The 15,972-nt window shown below is 40.3% G+C and overlaps 1 long non-coding RNA gene across 1 annotated transcript; it reads right to left on the minus strand.

The window, feature by feature from the left end:
• Positions 1-7,881: 7,881 nt before the first annotated feature.
• LOC116996496 lies at positions 7,882-14,177 on the minus strand. Its single transcript, XR_004417948.1, has 4 exons — positions 14,148-14,177; positions 13,438-13,543; positions 12,138-12,206; positions 7,882-7,961 (listed from the first exon to the last, which is right to left on the minus strand). It is a non-coding gene; the product is annotated as an uncharacterized LOC116996496 (long non-coding RNA).
• Positions 14,178-15,972: the final 1,795 nt, after the last annotated feature.

Genomic DNA, 15,972 nt, shown 5'->3' on the forward strand with positions numbered 1-15,972 from the left:
TGGCCTGCAGTTTCTCCTTAAGTGGGAGGAAGGGGTTACCTCCCTTTTTGAGGGCTTGAAATATGCTTCTTCTTTTCACTGTTATCTTTTTTCTGGAATGCTTAATTTAGACTCCATGTAATGCCAGTAGGCTGACCTTGAATTGGGGCTACAGGAATGCCTAGGAATATTCTGGGAATCTGACCATTCATTTCTCTGTCCTTGAGATTCTGTTCAAGGGTTCTTACCATTTTATCTTTGGTCTAGTACTTCTTCCCTCTTTTACTGGTCTTTATAATTTCCTTCCTTGCGGGTTTTGTTTTTTAGCTGGTGCATTGTCCCAGCCCATTTCACACCTGGACTTTGCAATGCCTCATATTAACTCCACCCATTTAGGGAGTTTTTTTTACTATATTCATTATCTCTTCCTCTCTCATCCCATTTTGAAGCTAGCTAAGGTTTAAGCATTGTCATAGATACTCTAATCAGTGGTTTTAGCATTGTGAAATCTACTGTAGCAGATAGTGGAACATCATGGGAATCCTCATTTGTGCATGAGGCTTTTGTGATACATCTAGAGAGGTCACTTAGGGATTTAATGGGGATTATGGAGTGTTCACCTTGCTCCATGGTATCTAACCTTGCAGTCCAATAAGCTACTTGTCTGGTGACAGAATGAAGGAGTTTGTTGCCTTGGGTCCTAAATTTAAGAAAACTCCTGGGTCCCAAGAGCCATTTGCTCTCAACAGGGTTCTGTAACCATCGCTTAGACATACTTGCTGCAAGTATTCAATTTGTTTCACTATGGTTACTGCTCTGTCTCCCTTGCAAGTATATAAATCACAATGGAGCCCATGTTTGTTTGTATGTGAGACAAATAAAATGAGAACTGTTTTCTCACATACTATGCTTTTTAAAATACAGTGAAAAATGTCTGGGGAGAGCATCAGAAATAACAATAAACTAAAAGCTTCATAAATGGTAACTTAAATAAATTTGTATAATTCAGTCTTTTCTTTTTTTCTCTGTTGCCAGTCATAAAAGCAATACAGTAATTTCATGATCATAAGGCGCACTGGATTATAAGGCACACCTCCAGGAGCCGGCAAAACTTGCAACTTTGTACATTATAAAAGGCGCGCTGGACTATAAGGCTCACTATTTTTTTGCAGCGAGGAGCTGTGCCACGTGCAACAAAGTAACAAAATAGTAACGGAATTGCGCAATCAAAGGGTTTACTGGCAGGTGATCAAATTGCAAACATTTTTCACAGATTGGTGTAGCCTTTAAATGCAGCCCCAGGTGCCCTCCCCATGCCGGGGGCCTTGGCACTCTTGCCTGCCTGTGGTGCCAGCTGGCGAGGGGCAGCCCAGGGTAGCTGAGGCTCGTGGCGGTCCGGGTTGACTTGGGTCTACCCACCATCCAAGTTGTCTCGGGGTGGCCGCGGCTCGCACCTGGCCAGCGGCTCCCTCCCTCCTTCCCCGCATGGCTCACACCGGGCCAGAGCCAGCAGCGGCGGCTCCCTCTCTCCCTCCCTCCCCACGCAGCTCACGCCAGGCCAGCAGCGGTGGCTTCCTCCATCCCCGTGTGGTTAGTGCCGGTCCGGAGCTGGTGGCAGCAGCTCCCTCCCTCCTTCCCTGTGCAGCTTGTGCCAGGCCAGCAGTGGTGGCTTCCTCCGTCCCCGCGTGGTTAACACCGGTCCGGAGCCGGTGGCGGCAGCTCCCTCCCTCCCTCCCCACAGGGTTAGTACTGGGCCAGCAGCGGCAGTTCCCTCCTTCCCCGCTTCTCCCCGGCTGGCAGCCACTGCATCGCTTCTCCCGACTCCTCCTCAGCTGGTGGCTACCACGGCGCTTCTCCCCGCTTCTTCCCAGCCGGTGGCCACCGCACCGCTTCTTCCCGCTTCTCCCCGGCTGGCAGCCGCTGCGCCGCTTCTCCCTGCATCCCCCCGGCCGGCGGCCATGCTGTGTCTTTCTGGCCAGTGGCCACGCGGCTTCTCCCTGCTTGTCCCCAGCTGGCAGCCACCACGCCACTTCTCCCCGCATACCCCCTGGCCAGTGGCTGCGCCACTTCTCCCCGCGTCCCCCCGGCTGGTGGCCACGCTGCTTCTCCCTGCGTCCCCCTGGCTGGCAGCTGCGCAGCGTTCCCCCCAGCTGGCAGCCGCACAGCGTCCCGGCATTCCCCCACCTGGCGGCCGTGCCAGTTTCCAGTTTCCCCGGCCAGGCAGCTGCGGTTCCCATGGTTCCCGGCTCCCTCCGTGCGGCCACAGCTCCCGTGGGTCCCAGCTTGGCTCGCAGCTCACACTTCCAGGTTGGCAATATTCCCAACTTTGTCTATATATAAGGTGCATCCGGACTATAAGGCGCACTTCCGGGTTCAGACCAAAATTTTTGTCAAAAGGATGCGCCTTATAGTCGTGAAATTACTGTAAATTGAAAGTGTCTGGTAGCATGCCATAATGTTCCACTTGTATTGAAATGTTTCCCATTACATATAGCATTAAGGTTTGTATTACAAGGGCAAAGGCACAAATGCAATGGGTTTCAGACAATGTGAATGCTCATTTATGTCCTGTCCACTGCACTAACATTCTATTAGAGAAATGAAGCCCCCATCCAAGCTTAGTCTATGCTGCATGCTGTGGTGGTGAACATGAAAACAAAAAAACCATCCAAAAGTCAAATACTGAATTCTGCAGACCCATCATAAGGAAAGAAAGAATTCCTTCCTATATGCTCTGTCTGGTGATGATTACCAGCCCTCCTGGATACTTGATTTGCATAAGTCCCGTATGTGTATATAACTTAGACATATGTAGCTGTCTAGGAAAGAGGAACAAGAGTTCTTATCACAAAGATACCTTCTAACTACTCATACAATATTATATATAAACTCACAAGTCTTTGTCTTGAAATAATGGAATTTTCTTGCAGCTGTCATTACGCTATTTGGAAGCCTTCTCCTGAATTTATTTTAAAGATGCATTTATAGTTGACTTATTATCATTTAATCTTATGCTGATATTGGCCCACTTTGTTTTCTCTAATAATTTTAATCATTTTAGCAGATGTTCCAATTAAACTACACTGAAACTAGTCTGTCTAGAACCATACACAATATTTCTGATTAGGCCTTTTGCTTCCTTTCACAACAAATGTATTTCTCCATGCATTTGTGAGCTCATTAGCACATTAATAACTTCAGTAATTACTATTCATAGTCATCTTTCAGTGGTATGAATATGCTTTTCATACTATTAATTTACAGTAATTTCACAACTATAAGGTGCACTGGATTATAAGGCGCACCTCTGGGAGTCAGCAAATTTCGCAACTTTGTACATTATATAAGGTGCACCGGACTATAAGGCGCACTTTTTTTTTTGCAGCGAGGAGCTGCGCCGCGTGCAACAAAGTAACGAGTTAGTAACAGGGGCTGCCCGCAGTCCGGGACGGCTCAGGGCTGCCGTGGTGCAGCCACAGCTCACACTTCCAAGTTGGCTCGAGGTGCCCACCAGCTACCTCCCTCCCCACGCGCCGCTCCTGCCAGGCTGGGGCCGGTGGCTCCCTGCCTCCCCTCCCTGCTCCAGCCGGGCTTGGGCCAGTGGCTCCCTGCCCCCCCGTGCAGCTTGGTGTTCCTGTGGTGCTGCCCCCCCTCACAGCTCCCACTTTTGTGTTGGAAAATTTCGCAACTTTGTCCATATATAAGGCACACTGGACTATAAGGCGCACTTCTTTGTTCGGGCCAAAATTTTAGTCAAAAGGGTGCGCCTTATAGTCATGAAATTACTGTACATTTTGTTCTGTCAGTTAAATCATAAGCAATTTAATGCTTTTATAAGATGTTCTGGTCTTTGTAACAATGATAATCCTGTATAACTCTATATGGTCTGCTAATTTCATCTGTACTTTCCCTGAAGATCTTCTAGTAACTTATTACACAGGACTGATAAGACACCAAGTAAACTATCCTCATTTCTTGTTGACCTAGTCAGTATAAGTTGTTGATCCCTCTAACTGCTTTAGAAACACACATCCTTAGCTACTTTAGAAATTGAGTGTTACCACCTGGCTTCTCTACCTTTAGAAAACTTACTCTGCAGGCAGAATGAATCAAGTGCCTTATTTAAATATCTTATAAATAAATATCTGTCTAATAAAGCAGATAACTTTTGAAAAGAGATATTGGATTGGTATGAGATGATCTACCTTTGATAAAACCACATTATAATTTATACTGTCTTTTATTTATCCCTCTGCCTTTAACTCTTCCTTCAAATGGTATTCTGGGTATTTTTTGTAAATGAGTTTGTTAAGTCTGTTAAATCTATCTCCAGAAGTTGTCTTTGTTCATAATGTTTTGAATTTATTTCTACCTTTATTGTTCTCCAGTTATAAGATGTTGCCTCCAAAAATTACAGCGGTTGGAGTATTAATTTCATGTCACGGTTTCATATTTCTATATTCCACCATGGGCTATCCAGTCTGCCTTTTTTTTGCCTTTATGAAGTATTAAGAATGTTAACATTTATTTCTCTCTCAGGTGTCATAATTTCTTATGCACTACCTTCATTTTTGCTCCTTTCTCCACTAATGTCCTCATCATTATCTTTATAGAAAATGGAGGCAAAATATGAATTTAATATGTGGGTCAGAACTGTAATCAGATCAGAATAATGTTAATCTCTAATAAAACTCTGTTTAATAATAAATTATATATTTGCACACTGTAACATTTTTTGTTTCCCACGCTCCTTTATACGATTGTAAAGAATTTGTGCTGATTATTTTAATGGTAAATGAAGTCTCCTACACAAAAAAAAAACCACCCAAAAAACCAACAAACAAAAAAAAATTATTTTCCTCTTTTAATATACTGTAACTCTGAGAAACAGTGCCCTCTGTTTTTGGTAGATTTGCATGTCTACAAAAGCAACTAATTCACTGAAGTAAGCCTCATAAGCTTTTTCTATTAGCTTCTTTTGTTTTTTCTTCCTTGCAATTTAAACTCTAAATAGTGCTTGCTCTTCGATTTAAAATAATTCCTTACTTTCTATGTTTTAAAAGCTTTGCATTCCTAATTCACTGTGTATGCTTTCATTAGCTCCTTTCTAAAATCCCAAAAATTAGTCATAGGCAGGCCTGTTGTGTGTCTTGCAGTTTGATAGAGACTGATTCAGTTTATGATCACTACAGCCAAGATTATTTTCTATGAAAAGCTGTTCTGTAAGACCTTGATTCTTGCTAAAGCCATGTCCAAAGCAGCATTAATTTTCATTGGTTCACTGGGTATTTATTAAAGAAATCTGTCTTAGAGCAGGTCCAAGACTACCTAAGCCTTCAGTTCCTAATGATGACATTTATATTGCATCCAAATTTGGGCGATTAGTTTTCCAAGCTCTCACAATCACAACTCTTTATTTCTTAATATTATAGAGATTTCTTTTCATATTCCATCCCAAGCTTAGTATTTCTGTGACAGTACTCCAAAGCTTTCTCTTCTGGCACTTTTCAAATTTTATCCTAAAGAGACAGATATGTTTCACTGCGGGATCAGTTTTCAACCCATGATCCACAGGCCCAGGGAATTCCAGCATCTATATCTTCAGGATGAGTAGAGGGTAATTAGAAAGGCAAGTTTAGCATCAATAGGCTTAAATACCTAAATTCTCCCTTGACAGCTTCATGCTGTTCTCATGCATTTCTATAACAATGCAGAGCTGCCTGATCACCTCCAGTCATATGTCTGTCCTTGGATAATTGAAAGGTTTAGCTCTTTTATCCAAATCACAAGTAATTTTTCTGCCTGTTTCCATTCCTGCAATATCCAGTTACACTTTATGCTTAATGTTAGGCTTGCAGGTAGAACATGTTTTACTAAAACATGTTTCAAATTAACATGTTTTACTAATAAAGTAATTCAATGGAGAATGAACATTGGTTTTTTTTTTTTCTTTTGAAACCAAATCAGGGAATATTTGGGTTTTTTGTAAGTTTTCAGTAGTTTTTCCAATCTTCCAACATATTAAAACCAACATAATATATTATTACTATTATCTAAAAATTGTGTGTTTTCAATTTTTCCCCTCAGAAGCATTAAATATTCTATTTAAAATGAAGTGGTTCTAACTTAAATATTTTTGTGTTATGATAGCAATACATTTCTGAAGTAGCTGCTGACCAAGTCCTCCATAAGAATTTTGTGCTTTGCATTGTTACCTGAACACTAACTAGTAAACCGACATTAAATGCTTCAGACATTAATGTAACTCCTTCTTGAGGAGAAGAAACTAAGCAAAACTACAGTAGGCGGCAAATCATCAAAGTTTTCTCTGTGACAGCTATGCTTTTAAATTTTAGCAAACAATAGCAGACCCAGATGAGATATGAAAATTGTCATAATTAGGAGGACAAAAAGCCCCAAACAAACCTTCAAGCATCTAGAACTAATTAGTGAAGCCATTTTTAAATCCAGTAATTAAATAGATTGATTTATAATAAATATCACTTCCTTTTCCCACAAGAAGACAGAAAATTTCACCTGTTGTACTTTATTGGGATTATTGGGAGTATATTACTGCAAAGCCATCAGGCAGGAGTGCAATAACACACAGTACACTGTTCAGCAATTACTGCCAGCATCCAAGTATGAAAAGCTGAATAGAGAGAACTCTCTGTTTCACTGGATATTTTCTTCCATATGATTTGCTACCTTGTGTACACCTTATTCTCAGAATTTCCCACAGTGTTCCAAAGGCACTTTGTGACTTGCACAAGGACAAAGAAATAATTTCACCCCCAAATAAACCAATAAATGAAACTGGGTGGAAAAGAAAGTTTTCTACTGTCTGATACAAGTAGATTCCTAGACATGAAATAATCAACAGGATTGTCAAGAAATAGATTTCTAAAATTCAATATTCATCAAAATATTAAAATTATTGACAGTATTTACAAGTATTCCCATTGGGTAACTGACTGCACTAGTGTTATTTTAATGCTAATGTGAAATTCACTATTATTTTAAAACCTTGAATCAACTACTTATGATCAGTGCTTGCTTTCTCATGTAGGATCTAGGTGTTTCCCTTTCAAATATTAACTGATGATAGCTTTCTATATTTGTTCTTTTACTATCTGGAACCATGAGTGACTTTAGTGTATTTTGCAAAATATTTACTCAGGAAATGAAAGATTATTGACCATGAGCCCAAGTGACTTATTCCTTCTTTTTTTCCTTACAGATTTTAATCTTGATATTATGTAAACTTGAACATTAGCCTTAGGTGCCAGATCAGCCAAATCATGAATGCACAGGGCTAGTACTTTGGCTCTAGGAGTTCTTTCTATTCTAAAGAGACAAAGCTTGAAAAGGAGATGTTTATTTAGTTGTTTGCAAAATTGAAAATAATATTTCTCACAACATGGGAAAATGATAAGTAAAAATTTATAAATTGACAAACAATACATTTGAGTCCTACTTGAAAATGCAATGCTCTATTCTGCTTTTATGAATGAGATGGTATCTCTGTATTTGTCCAAACATTCTTGGGGTGCTATTTTTATAAGATCTAGTATAACAGCAGTAAAAAGTATATGTAAAAAGTATATATAAAAAGTATATGTAAAATAATTTAATGACTTTTTATCAGAATGTGAATGTCTGATAACAGGACCAGCTTCAAAAAAGTTCTTTACAACTAAAGTGAATAGCTGACTCCAAAGCAAAATTTGAAATTGCTGGATGAAATTTTCAGAAGAGCAATATGATTTTTCCCACTGAAAATAATATTAACTATTGACTGTTACTGTGTTAGTTATTAATGATAGCCACTAGCTACGATATGTTAATAAATATGAGATATTTACACTGAATTGCTTACCTTTTCTAGGGGATCTCAACTCACCTATTAAAATTCGACAGCTGAATCCCTCTGCAATTCAGGAAAAAAAATAGGGAGACAAAGGCTGAAGGCTGAGCTGGTTCTGTAGAGAAATAATTGAAGAAAATACTATTTTGAGGATTTTGAGGTGAAAGTATTACATCTTGACGTTATGACAGATGAAATAATTTAACGTGTCTGTCTAGCTTGCAGAAAATTTGGAGTTCATTGATACCCATTGGTTGAATGACGAGGAGATGGAGACCTGTCCCACTGTTGGCCAGGATTGGACTTAATTTTCTTCCCAGTAGCAGTATAGTGCTATGTTTTAGGATTAAGATGAGAGTGATGTTGATAACACACTGATGTTTTAGTTGTTGCTAATCTGTGTTTACACAGAGTAAGGAACTTTTCAGCTTCTCATCCTACCCCACCAGGAGGAGAATATACATATGGGCCTGCTGATACACACTGGCCAAAGGGATATTCCATACTATATAATGGTACTCTCAGTTTATGAACTAGGATGAAAGCTGGTCCGGGGCCACTGTTTGGTATGGCTGGGCATCATTCAGCAGATGGTGAATCACTTGCTCTGTACATTCTATTCCTATTATTAGTAGTATTGGTATTACTATTTCCTCTTTCTTTTCTGTCCTATTAAACTGTCTCTTTTTCTCTACTCACAAATGTTACATTTTCTCCCCCAGTTCTCTCTCCCATCCCTCTGGGATGGTGCAGGGGAATTGAGTAGTAAGCAGCTGTGTGGAATTTCACTCTCTGCTATGTTAAGCCATGGCAAGACCTCATGCTAATAAGGTGCTGTATGTGTTTGCTTTTTAGTTTTATTTTACTTTTTATATCCAAGATTATGTTCTGATATGCATGCACATGGTTAGAACAACTGTATCTGGAGGACAGCAACATCCTTGTAAAGGCACATAATCTAAAGAAAATATGTTGTAAGGATGAGGATTCAGATAAGATTCATTTCAAGATTCAGAAGTAGTCAGAAATAAAGTAATCACTCCAAATGCTGGTAACTATCTGTATTGTGTAAGAAGGAGTACTACATATAATATGTCAGATTTTATAGGCCCTTATATGAGTTTGAAATATGTTAATGAGTGCTCGTGTATTTTAGCATCCCAGAATCATTTAGATTGAAAAAGACCTTTAGGCTCACTTGAATTTATTTTTGGGAGGAGGGAATAAGGCTTTTATAGCATTTGTATATATTCTGTTTTTTTTTTTTTTTTTTTTTTTTTTTAATGTTATCTCTCCATAGATATCCCATTATAAGATCTTTATGCCTGTGAGTGTTAAAAGAGATTAAATCTCTTCAGCATGCTTTTGTGCAAAATGTGTCCTTCAGAGTCAATTATAATTAAAGCTGGGGTAAATAGTGTGAAGTGTTTTGAACTGTTAAATGAATTTGTTTCAAACAAGCTTTCTCCTTCTTTCTACCTCTCCTTGCTGTTCAGATAGTCTGCCAATCCCAAACGTCCACAGAATGCAAACCCCAAGGTTTCATGCACTGGGGGAAACAGCTGCATTTTCCTTTGAGGTGGACACCACTTGTTGGATATGCCCGTAAGTGCATCCAGCTGGGAGCGTATGCAAATATCCTACAGCATAGCTGATCAGCTGCAGCTAAACACTGCTTGGAATTTGACTATTTCAGTTAAAAAACAAGGTCAGTATATGTATCTAATCTGAGCATTTAATTCACACAAGTGGCAGCCTCCTGGCAGCTTGTCCTGAGCACCCACTCTGTCAGGATCACTAAATAGACTGTTCTGTAGAATTACTCAAAAAGCATTTTGCAAAGTACAGAAATATCCAAAATTTTATTGCACTTTACTGCTAGAAGGTAGCCCAAATTTCTGACCTGATATGATACTGCTCCACAGGTTGTATGATGCAGATGGTGGCAGATCTCAGACATTCACAGCTCTGAAGTTATTGTGTGCCCACATTGCAACACTTGTGTGTTTTGGAGACTTCTGATCCATTCCAAAAAAAGGATTTTTTAAACTCTTGAAGTAGAAATTTTGTAATTCACTATTGGATCCTATTGGAGTGTTTGACAACATCAAAATAATTTTTCCAATGCCAAGAACTGCTTGGTTTTAATTTTAGCTGAAATTTCTCCAGAATGTCTATTACCTCTATGGCAACTGGGAATATGCTTGGAAAATATTCAGTGAGCTGCAGATTATTTTTTTCTGCCAAAAAAACCAAGATCCATTGAAGCTCTGACAGCTATACCTTGTCACAAAGAAAATATTCAGACAAAAAAACAAATGACAGTTAAACTTGATAGCACATTAGTGTCTAATGATCAGTTAGATATTTTATAAATCAGTTTTTATCACCCACATATTGCTGTTAGAGCTACCCTGAGGAATGACCAGGACATGGTACTGACATACCTGCTGAGTTAGGAAAATGTGTTGTAGAAAAAAGGTGCATGTGAGTCCTATGGATTTAGGGTCTAGACCTAGGAAACCTTAACCTTTGTTGTATTTAAAAGCTATTTTTCACTCAATTTCTTTTCTTCTGCCTTTTCACCACTTCTTGGCTCCACACTTCTGCCCTTCCCTCATGCCAGTTTTGATGCCTGTCAGACATTTGTGGGAGCCAACTGAGTTCCATAAGCCCAGATAAAACACTCCCTGCCCCTGTTTTTTTTTTTTTTTTTTTTAGCTAATTTTCTGCTAGATTAATGTTGCAGCCTCTCTTACATGGAAGGCCCAACAGATGCTGTGGCTGGTTCAACTGACACAAGTACACAGCAGCTGGCGTGGTGCAGAGGGAGAAAGCTAGCTATCCTGTATCACTGCCAACTAGAGATTGTGAGCTTCTGGATATTAGTATCATCCAACTCTATGGGTTTTTTTGAGGAATGAAGAGTGAGAAACAGTTTTCTTAAGTGCTTCCAGTAACCCAAGAAAAGTTAAACACTTCTAGTATCTGGCAGCAGCTCCCTTCCTCCAAACTCAGGGAATAAGTATAAATACTTTACAAGAGGATTTTCTGCTACCTCTCACTTCTCAGCCCTAGAGTCACAGAATCACTGCCATCTCAGGGTACCAAGAAATTTGAGAAAAGCTCTAACAAAATAGAATAACTTTTTTTTCAGTGATTGTCTTAAGTATCTGAAACTGCAGCTAAGACAGTTTCATTTAAGTTCAGTACTTTAAAGCAATGTATAATATGGGGGTGAACAACTAAGTTTGTTAAATCTGTTGTAGGAGGCAAGCCCCAGGAGGAAAATCAATGATAATGCCAAGTATTAAGATACATGGATAAAGAGATAATCCTGCCTTTGAATTCCTCTTTATGAACCAATACTGTCTATGTCAGAGATTATGATGACCTCATACTTCTGACCCAAACAGTCAATTTTAGAGAGGCTTATGGGTTCTTCCCATGAGGGGAATAAACTGATAATGGAATTATATTTCTTTCACATAATGCTGAACATTTCAAAGAAGGAATATTCTGTTGTCCTGAGCACAGTGTGAAACAAACAATGAAAAATAATTTCCTTTTTCACAGTTCAGAGCATCTTTCTGGCTGGTACTTTATCCAATCTTTTTCTGGCTGTTTGGTATTTGAATGCAATATTTTGGTGGGTTTTTGTTTTGTTTTTTTTTTTTTTTTTTGGCGGAAAGGGAGGTGTTTTTGTTTCTTTTGGGGTTTTTTTTGGTTTTTTTTAGCTATCTGGTCTGTATTCTGTGTCTCATGTTTTAAGATGTGCCAGAGAGCACACCTTCGTTTTCTAGACTCTCATCCAGAAAGTTATGGTCAGCTGAATCAACTTCTGCAGAGAGAAAGTCAAAAACCTTTCACATCAATAGCTGAATAACCAGGCAGTAAATGCACTCACAGTTCACTTGTGGGGAGGCTAAGGAGGTGAACAAAATGCTGGTCTCAGTCTTGCTGGTTGCTTAGGCACATAGGATTAAAAATACCTGATAAGGAAGGCATGGACCTGAACTTTTCAGGAGGTTGACTGAAGACAGGGAAGAGTAAATGCAGTTAAAGTTCTCCTGACAGCAGTGAGGAGGCAGTCATTTCAAGCTCCCCATGCAAAAAGGAAAATTTCTTGTGTGTATTTTCAGTTCTGTGAAAAACATAGATTTCATGAGAAGGATATTTTTTATGAGACTGTCATGCAGATTGGATATTCCTAACCAGTAATAAAGTTAGATGGTATTCAAAGCATACTGTCATGAAGAGGGTGCGGTTCAGTCACATCCATTATACCTACCTTGCACTTAACCTTCTTCTCTTGGAGGATGTTTTCCTCCCCATTTGGTCTGCTTGGTGTTTCTTCTCTCTAGGACAGAATTTGGACTGAGATACATCCATATATTCCATTTTATATGATCACTAAAAAGGGACAAGCTGAGTAGCTAATAAATAAGTTTAATGTCACATGCAGTTCCTGTATGATTGCACTGAACTTCCTTGTACTTGTCCCACTATAATCATTGGTTCCTGGATAAATCAACATAGTCTCTGAAATTTGCTGCAGGCTTTTGTCTATTTCAAATGAGGATTGAACTGTTGAAGAGAACAACTGTTGGTTTTTTTTTTTTTAAGCAAGGAAAAGAAACAACCTGGGAGTTAAAAAAAAAAGGAATATAAAAAATGAGAGGAAAACAATGGAAGAAAAAGAAATGGAGTAGCTGAGATACTTCAGAATATGCTTCCTAGTAATTCTACTCTTGATTGGCTTCCAGTATCCTCTGAATAACCTCTTTGATAGTTAATGGAAAATCCTGCAGGAACTGGCTGGAACACGCATAATGACAATGATCTATGAAAGCAGTCCCTTCTTTTTGGTTTCTAGGAACCTTGATACTCATTCTAGGCAGACTCTTTGGAGAACAGAACTGGTCTTTGAAAATTTCTGCTGGACACGTGCAAGTGACAGCTTATTTCATGGCTGTAGAACCTGGCTAGATGGAGGTGAACTCAAGTCTTTCCTAATGTAGATAGGTGAGAGATGACTCTCTAGCAAATTTAAATCTCCCTTTTGAAGTTTAGGAAGTACTAAGAAGAATTAGTGCAGCAACAAAACTAATAGTTTTTAGGACCTCTCTGCCACCATCCTCTCCAAACCCTCTTAAGTTTCTTTACAAATTGTTTATTTAACTGCATCAGAAGAGGAAGGTTGAATATTAAAAACAAAGCTTCCCCAAATCCATTAGTCTATGCAGACACCCAGCATGGGAAATTTCAGCTGAAATGATAGTATTAATAAAAGTTATGGAAGTAAATAAAAACAGACTTAAACATGTCTAGAGTTTCTATATAACTCTGTGTTTAAATTATTTTCTCAAGCAACATTTCAACACTCAAGAAGCCAGAAAGAATTCTAATGTAGCAATAGTGAAAATAAAATTCTGGAAACTGCTTGTCCTTTTATTAAAGACTGAAAGATGGGATCTGCATTACTGGTTTCAGACTGTCTAACTATACATCCTGGATGTGATTTTGCATCTTTGATACTATTTAATCAAAGTTTTATCTGTATATTATAAAATACACATGCTTACATTTACCTCAGATTTTTTGCCTCTGAAGGAGATCCCTGTAGTGCAGGATGTCCCAGTCTTTGGGCTTACAGTAATTTCACGACCATAAGGCGCACCGGACTATAAGGTGCACCTGTGGGAGTCAGCAAATTTCGCAACTTTGTACATTATATAAGGCACACCTTTTCTTTTGCCGCGAGGATCTGCCCCAGCTTCCCCCCGCGCAGTTGCTGGCTGAGGCCTCACCTCCACCCGGCAGCCATGGGCCCCCAGGCCCCTCTGCACCCGGCAGGAGCGGCGCCACGGCCCCTGGGCTCGCCTGTACCCAGCAGCTGTGGTTCCGCTGGCCCCCGGGCTCGCCTGTACCCAGCAGCCGCGGCTCCGCCAGCCCCTGGGCCCGCCTTTACCCGGGACCTGCGGCTCCACCGGCCCCCCTGCACCCAGCAGCCACGGCTCCTCTGGCTCCCAGGTTTGCCTGTACCCAGGAGCCACGGTTCCACCAGCCCCCGGGCTTGCCTGTACCCAGGAGCCATGGCTACACCAGCCACCCTGCACCCAGCAACCATGGCTCCGCCGGCCCCCAGGCTCACCTGCACTCAGCAGCCACAGCTCTGCTGGCTCCCCTGTACCCAGGAGCCGCGGCGCTGTGGGCCTCCGGGCCCCCCTGCACCCGGCAGTCGTGGGCCCTGGGCCCCCCTGCACCTGGCAGCCACGGTGCCACGGGCCCCTGGACTCACCTCTACCCGGCAGCCCCGGCCCCGCCTCCACCTGGCTCCTGCGACCCTGCCAGCTCCCCCCACGGTTCGCGGCTCACACTTCCGGGTCGGCAAATTTCCAAACTTTTGCTCATATTAAGGCACACCGGACTATAAAGCGCACTTCCGGGTTCGGGCGAAAATTTTAGTCAAAAGGGTGCACCTTATCATCATGAAAATACTGTTTTTAATAGAAGAATCTAGACATTTGACTGAGTGTTAACTCATACCCATTTTCCATAGAGCATTGATTTACTTCATTGCCTGCTTAACAAACTTGTGATTAATCTACTTTATCCTTGTAACTCAACAGAGACTATCTGCATTTTGAGCACGAGAACCAGGAAAGGTTTTATCTGATGGTAAGAAAGGGAATGTCTGGATTGCCTCTAGGTGGCAGAGAAACATTATTTCTTGATGTTCATGGAACTGCCTGTTTCCTTGTCTGCAAAGAAAGGCTTGCTAGATAGAGCCAGCTCTGTCTGGTTTTCTGACCATTTTCAATAGATCTTGAAATGCTAAACTCTGTGTTGCAATAAAATATACATGGTTGCAAATCAGTTAGTCCTGGAAAGGCAGACAAAAGTCCTGTGTGATATGTGCTGTGAATCAGCAGGCCTCTGATCCATGTTTTCATGTACCTGTGACTGTTGGTAATATTTGAGATCCCCAGCAGATCTTACTTTTTTTCAGAAACCGACGGCTTCAAATGGCTTAATTGCATTTTTGCATCTTTTGTGTGCTGATGTGGCTGCCTTCTGCAAATTACTTTCCAGGTGTTTGTAATGAACCCAGTCTGGTGAAAGACATCCCTGCCCATGGTAGGGGGGTTGGAAATAAATGATCTTTAAGGCCACTTCCAGCAAAACCTATGCTGTGGTTTTATAATTCTACATTTGGGCTCAGTGTAGTGGGGGTACATGTGATATTCTGTTCAGATAAATGACTGATTTTATCACTTGAGCATGAGCAATGGACCACACTAAATGTTGCTAATAAAGGGATTAAAGACCCCTTAGTAAGTCCTTGCTGTCTGACAGTATTAGTTGTAATGCTGTGGAGATGGAAATTGGCTCTGCAATTGTAATTCAGGCTCTGATTTAGCAATGTGTTTAAATCAATTACTTTTAGCATGTGCTTGTGTTGACTGCATTTTAGCAGTGTAGCCACTAACTTTCTCCCATCTCATCTGGGGATTGCTTTCACGAATGTCCTTATTTTCAACCTAGGAAAGTCCTTTTTGTGCATACATAAAGAAAAACATGTCCTTAAACGCTTTATAAATTGGTATATACATTGCCAGCTTTGATTATGTGGGTTAAGAGAAAGAAGCACAATTTTGAGCTGGATGAGTTCCACAATGATCAACAGAAAAAAAATTTAAAGACCCTTTTGATTGTGATCAAAACACGCCCTTTTGAATATTGTTAGTGTCATATTCTGGATAAAAATACAGCTAGGTTTTTTGTTTAAAGAAGCACTACTTTTAAACTCTGTGTTTTGCTTGGGTAGAACTAACCTCTAATATCTCATCAGGAAAAGTATGGCATTAGAAATATGATGGGTCTCAATTGCTTGAGAGCTGAATATGTCAGTGGAAATGTTTTGTAGATTGTGCCAAACAAAGGAAAACATAGGATGAGTAAGCAATTTTAAACTGACTGAGAAGAAAATCGTATATTTGGGAGAGGTTTCTAATGCAATATACTTTGATATTAAAATTTAAAATTACTCTGAATACATTTCTTTTAGCAAACACTGTGGCGATTAAAGACAGCAGCTTGATGGATGTGAATGAATGAGTCTC

The sequence above is a fragment of the Catharus ustulatus genome, chromosome 5, assembly GCF_009819885.2.
Source record: "Catharus ustulatus isolate bCatUst1 chromosome 5, bCatUst1.pri.v2, whole genome shotgun sequence".
Lineage (NCBI taxonomy): Eukaryota > Metazoa > Chordata > Aves > Passeriformes > Turdidae > Catharus > Catharus ustulatus.